General features: G+C 43.2%; 1 protein-coding gene across 3 annotated transcripts in view; it reads right to left on the reverse strand.

Annotated features, from left to right (window-relative positions):
• The window catches only part of LOC132777988 (zinc finger and SCAN domain-containing protein 2-like), a 34,053-nt gene extending 28,491 nt beyond the window's left edge, over positions 1-5,562 (reverse strand). For 2 of the 3 annotated variants that reach the window (XM_060780574.2, XM_060780573.2), the window contains exon 1: positions 5,399-5,561. The gene's annotated coding sequence lies outside the window, so the exon portion shown is untranslated. Of the gene's footprint in view, positions 1-5,398 lie in introns of all 3 variants that reach the window. The other variant, XM_060780575.2, reaches the window with a different exon arrangement.
• Positions 5,563-6,000: the final 438 nt, after the last annotated feature.

A 6,000-nucleotide genomic window follows, 5' to 3' on the forward strand; every position in this document is an offset into this window, starting at 1 on the left:
GCTTGCAAACTTGATATATGACACAAGTCCAAAAAGGAAAATAGACTGGAAACCAGTAAAGACTTTCCTAAAGGAAAAATGAATACCACGTTAACTCGTCGGTGAGCAAGACAGTGGATTCTACGTAGAGGAGGAAAAGTTTAGAAATTTAAAGATTGATGCATGATCCTGCAGACTATTTAGGAAGTCACAATATCCCTTTTAACTATTCCCCCCCCCCCATGTTTCCCTCCCTCATGTCTCCCCCTGCCCTTTCCCCCCCAACCCCCCTCCCCATAATATCCTTTTTTATATAATTGTCTTTGTAAAATGTCTTAGCTACAGTACGTGTGTTAATGTGGTTGTTATATTATTGAAAATGTGAATAAAGATTATTTTAAAAAAAAAAGCATTGTATGTTTGTATATGTGCCTTCAAGCTGCTTTGTTGACTTCTGATGCCTTGATAGCAGCCCCACCATCCGCAGCAGTGAAAAACTATGGAGATGAGGTTAAATATTTAGAGAGAAATCTGCCCCACAATAGCCAACAATCCCTTCACAATGGACAAGGAGGTGGAGCACAAAACCAATGTACTTTCGATTTACTGGTACTTCCAGTCTGACTGTTGAGAAGAGACAAAGATAGAAACAGATCTTGTGAGACATGTAATATATAAGAGGGCACTAAAGTCTATTAAGGTAAAGGTAAAGGTCTTCAATGGACGTTAAGTTTAGTTGTGTCCAACTCTGGGGGTTGGTGCTCATCTCCATTTCTCAGAGCCGGAGTTGTCCGTAGACACCTCCAAGGTCATGTGGCCAGCATGATTGCATGGAGAACCATCACCTTACCACCAGAGCGGTACCTATTGATCTATTCACATTTGAATGTTTTTGAACTACTAGGTTGGTAGAAGCTCGGGCTAGCAGGAGCTCACCTCGCTCCTTGGATTTGAACGGGCAACCATCCGGTCAGCAAGTTCAGCAGCTCAGCAGTTTAAACTACTGCACCACAGGGGACTCCACAAAAAATATTACATATGTTTCTCTTTGTCTCTATATAATTTAAAATCTAAACTATAATAAACTGTGAAATAAAAAAAAATTCTGAAATGAAACAAAATGTAAGATGGAAAATAATAATACTTCCATTGTATTTACATTTGTAAACATCTCTCCCACCTTTTCTTTTCTTTTTTTAATAAGGGGGGACTTTTTGTGGAACCTGGTTCAGCCACACCATTTGCAGTTTGGCACCCTATGATTAATTTAGCAATGGAAAGTTTCTGTGGCGCCCCACTTCCCTTGGTGCCCCAAGCATGTGCTTATTTTGCTTAATGGTTAATCCAGCCCTGGGAAACCCCACAGCCGTGCTATCACTGCATCCTTCCCATTTCTCCCCCTCTGAGCCAACAACCATGAAGTACAACCTTCCAAGGACTGAACCACTTTGGAATACAAAAAGAGGAGTCACATGGTGGAGTGATTTCTCCAAGCTTCTCCTTCTTAATTTTTTTTTTTTTTTGTACTCAGGAGTTTCCAATTACACTGTGTACTCAAGCATGCAATCCCCTCCTTGCATTTGGAAATAGTATAGCCATGAATGGTTGCCCCACATATTTCTGTCTTCTGCCCAGATGGCAGAGAGATCTTCAAGGACATTATTGTCAACACAAAGCATGGCTCAAAAGAGTAATGCAGTATTACATGGAGGATACTACTAGAATGAACAAATGCAGCTAATTTGTGGCTTAGCTATTTGCCTTAAGCAAGTAGCCAACTAACCATGGGTGCAGCCACACTGAAGAATAAATGCAGTTGGACACCATGTTAACTAATACTATGGAATCATGGGATCTGTAATTTGGTGAGATACCAGCACCTTTTCTGAAAACCAGAAGGGATGGGGCCTGCCTGATGTCACTGGGGAGGGCGTTCCACAGCCAAGGAGCCACCACTGAGAAGGCCCTGTCTCTCGTTTTCCATCAATCGTGCTTGCGAGGAGGGTGGGACTGAGAGCAGGTGATTTTAAAGTTCTAGTAGGCTCATAAGAGGAGATGTGTTTGGATAGGTAAGTTGGACCAGAATCGTTTAGGGATTATTAGACTAATTGAAGTTTCCGGGTCATCTTCAAAGGCAACCCCACGTAGAGCGTGTTGCAGTAATCTATGCAAGATGTAACAAGAGCATGGACTACCATAGTCAAGACTGACTTCTCAGGATACGTGCGCAACGGGCACAAAGTTTTAATTGTGCAAAAGCTCCCCTGACCACCAAAACCTAGAGTTCCAGGCTCAGTGCTGAATCCAAGATCTTCAGGTGGATGCAACACCATCCAACACAGGCTGTAACCCTATACCCTGTTCAGCCTTCCAACTGACTAGGAGTCCCTCCGTATTGTCTGGATTCAATTTCAATTTGTTTGACCTCATCCAGACCATCACAGCTGCCAAGCACCGATTCAGGACCTGTACAGCCTTCTCAGATGTAGGTGGAAAGAAGTGGTAGAGTTGGACGTCATCTGTGTACAGATGGCATCGAACTTCAATACTATGGATGAACTCCCTTAGCAGCTTCATGTATATGTTAAACAACATGGGGGACAATAATGAGCCTTGCAGGACTCTGCAAGTCAATGGCTGCGGAGCCAAGCGGGTGTCCCCCAATAACATCTTTTGAGATCGACCCTCCAAGGGGACTCTGGAACTCAAAATAGTGGATTTGTCCCATTCTGCAAAATGTCTTTGCAATTCTGCTGAAAAGTCCTTAAAGATGTGATCATATATTTGAATTGGCCCTTTTTTCTCATTTTTGCTTCACTGAAAGAGACTACGATGAGGTCAGTGCTTGGCATTTGAAAACCACTACAAATACCACCACCTTTCAGAGGAAAGGCATTGCACCAGTATCCCCCCATTGCCACATCTCTGCTCCCAACTGTATTTGATCTCACAGCGCATTAATAAAACAATTGCTTAGTGACAATAATAAAGTTGGATAGAAATCTAAACATCTTTATATTAATAACAAATGCATCATTAGCAGTCTTTCTCCCAAAACAAAAAGGCTAGGGAAATTGAGACTTTCCAAATTTATAATTAATTGACAGCTAATAATTAAGAGGGAGAAAATGCAAATTTCCTGTATAATATTTTTTATTTGATTGAATATATACCCTTTCCTTTCTACTGAGACACAATTAAAACTCAAACATAAACGCTTCTGACACTCAGCAAAAGTCTTGATCTTTGAGAGATTAGAATCAAGTTTCAAACAGACAGAATATATTAATATTGAGTTGCTGTGAGTTTTCCAGGCTGTATTGCCATGTTCTAGAAGCATTCTCTCCTGACGTTTCGCCTGCATCTATGGCAGGCATCCCCAGAGATTGTGAGGATGCCTGCCAAAGATGCAGGCAAAACATCAGGAGAGAATGCTTCTGGAACATGGCCATACAGCCCGGAAAACTCACAGCAACCTAGTGGATTCCGGCCATGAAAGCCTTCGACAAAATATTAATATTAATCTGAGAAAGTTTTTCTCCACCCACTTAAGTACTTCCAAAAAAAATGGGGATATCCCTTTCTTTCTTTGAAAAATATGAATGAACGGGAACAAGATGATAATGAATGAAGATCCTTATGAAAACAAATAAACCTAGCAGCAGGAGAACGTTTTTGCAAAGGCAGATAAATCAATTTACATATAAGGGGAAGATTTCCCCACTGTCAAAGTTCGTCTGTTTCAATTGCAATTATTTTTTTTTCCAAAGATATAGATCTGCACTCCCCAAAAATTGTGAGGAATGTATCTCATATCTTTCTATCTATCTATCTCAAAGCTTTTAGATGTTTGGAGAGGGATCAAAACTAGCTTCACTGGCATCTATTATTGCATTAAGTTTAATATAGAGCCAAAATATATGCCGGAAAGATCCTCAAATCTCATCATTAGGTTTCCCAAACAATCCAGTTGTGAGTGCTAATAGCATCCCGGAAATACACAAAAGTGTCAACAGAAGAGTGTCCAACGAGGGATACCAATTAAAATACATTAATTTCAATTTTTGTTGGTTTTCGCATTTCCTCTCTAATTACAATAAGGCAATTGAACAGCTTGAAAGTTTGATTAGAAACAAGCTTTTATGGATCGTAGCCCACTTCCTTAGATACCCTACTGCAGACATGGGCAAACTTGGGCCGTCCAGGTGTTTTGGACTTCAATTCCCATAATTCCTAAGAGCCTACTATAAAAACAAGCTTTTATGGACCATAGCCCATAAAAGCTATACCATAGCCCACTTCCTTAGATACCCTACTGTAGCCATGGGCAAACTTGGGCCCTCCAGGTGTTTTGGACTTCAACTCCCACAATTCCTAACAGCCTACCGGCTGTTAGGAATTGTGGGAGTTGAAGTCCAAAACACCTGGAGGGCTCAAGTTTGCCCATGGCTTGCCCTACTGGAAGTCCTTGCTAATTATTACCTGTAAGCAATTAATGAAGAACTGTAGAAAACTGAGATCAATCCGCTCATTAAATATACAAACGGGTTAGTAAACAAAGCTAGAAAAAAGGGCTGAACTTGGGGGTACTTAAGGCCCCAGACATATTTAAGCTGCCCCCCACTCCTCAAAGTGGGCTGGGTCACCCTCACACCTTTTTTTTGCTAAAGCAGGAAACTTAAATATTGCTATCATCCAACACCTGTGCAAGGCAACAGTGGAAACATTTCCTGAAACTCCCCAAAAAACCCCATAAAAATTGAGAAATCCTGAATGTAAACAGAGCTTCTCCTCCAGCAAAGAGGTCTCAAATTTCCACTCCACACCTTCCTTCCTTTCAGCTACCATTTCAAGGGGAGGGAGGGTCTCCCCAGTCCCTTAAAGTGAAGATTTCTCCTTGGAAGACCCCCATATAGGAAAAATAACTCATTCCTAGACCAACACCCCCCTTAAAGGAAAGCTGTCTCCTTCCTAGACCCCCCAAATAAAAGATCTCCCTTCCTCCATTACATCCAAGCTACCAACACAATTTGCAAATGAATATAAGGGGAGAGCAGAGCTTTGGACATCCATGTCCCCCTCCCCATTAATCTGGGTGTCTACACAACCCCCCCCCCTTTTTTTTTGCAAGCAAAGGAGGCTTCTGGGCATTGCAAGCCCCCTCTTTTTTCCCTCCCCCCCTCCCCATTTGACACCAAGACAAGGGGAATGCAGCCATTTTGCCTCTTTTGATGTGGCTGGGGGTGGGAGGGGCAAAGAGGGCTCCCTCTCCCTTGCAGACCCCAATCTCCCACCTTAAATGGGGGGCACTGGTTTCCCCTCAATGCACAATGCAGCCCCCCCTTTATTCCGCCCCCCATCTCAATTTCCCTGGCTTTGCAAACCAAGGAGGCCTTTCTTTTGCCACTCACTCACTCACCCTTTGCAAAGCAGAGCTGGTTCTGCTCAGACGCCCCCCTTTCTGGGCACCACAGGCAGGCTCTTCTTGGGGGGGGCTCTCTCACAAACCCAGCCCTCCTCCCTCCCCCCCTTAAACCCCCAAAGGCGGAGCAGGAAGGCGCCTCCTCCTCTTCCTCCTTTCTCCCACGTGGACGGGGCAGAATTAACCCTTCCTTAGGCTCAGATGAATGGTCAGTGCAAGGCTGCTCTTGCTTCTCTCTCCCCTTTTGCAGCATCAATGCCATCTAGCATTCATTCATATGTGTTTTCCTCCCTTTGCAAACTTGCCTTTGCTCTACAGGTCCTTGGAAATAGGAAAGTGGGCACAGAAGAAGATAGCAAAGTTTCCATTGGAACAAAAAGACCAGGCCTGGGCAAACTTTGGCCTTCCTCCAGGTGTTTTGGACTCCAACTCCCACAATTCCTAACAGCCTACCGGCTGTTAGGAATTGTGGGAGTTGGAGTCCAAAACACCTGGAGGAAGGCCAAAGTTTGCCCAGGCCTGCTCTACACAATGTAGAATCAATACAGTTTGAGCCCACTTTGAACTGACATGGCTCATGCTGTCATTTCACAAATCCT

This window comes from Anolis sagrei, chromosome 6 (assembly GCF_037176765.1).
Source record: "Anolis sagrei isolate rAnoSag1 chromosome 6, rAnoSag1.mat, whole genome shotgun sequence".
Lineage (NCBI taxonomy): Eukaryota > Metazoa > Chordata > Lepidosauria > Squamata > Dactyloidae > Anolis > Anolis sagrei.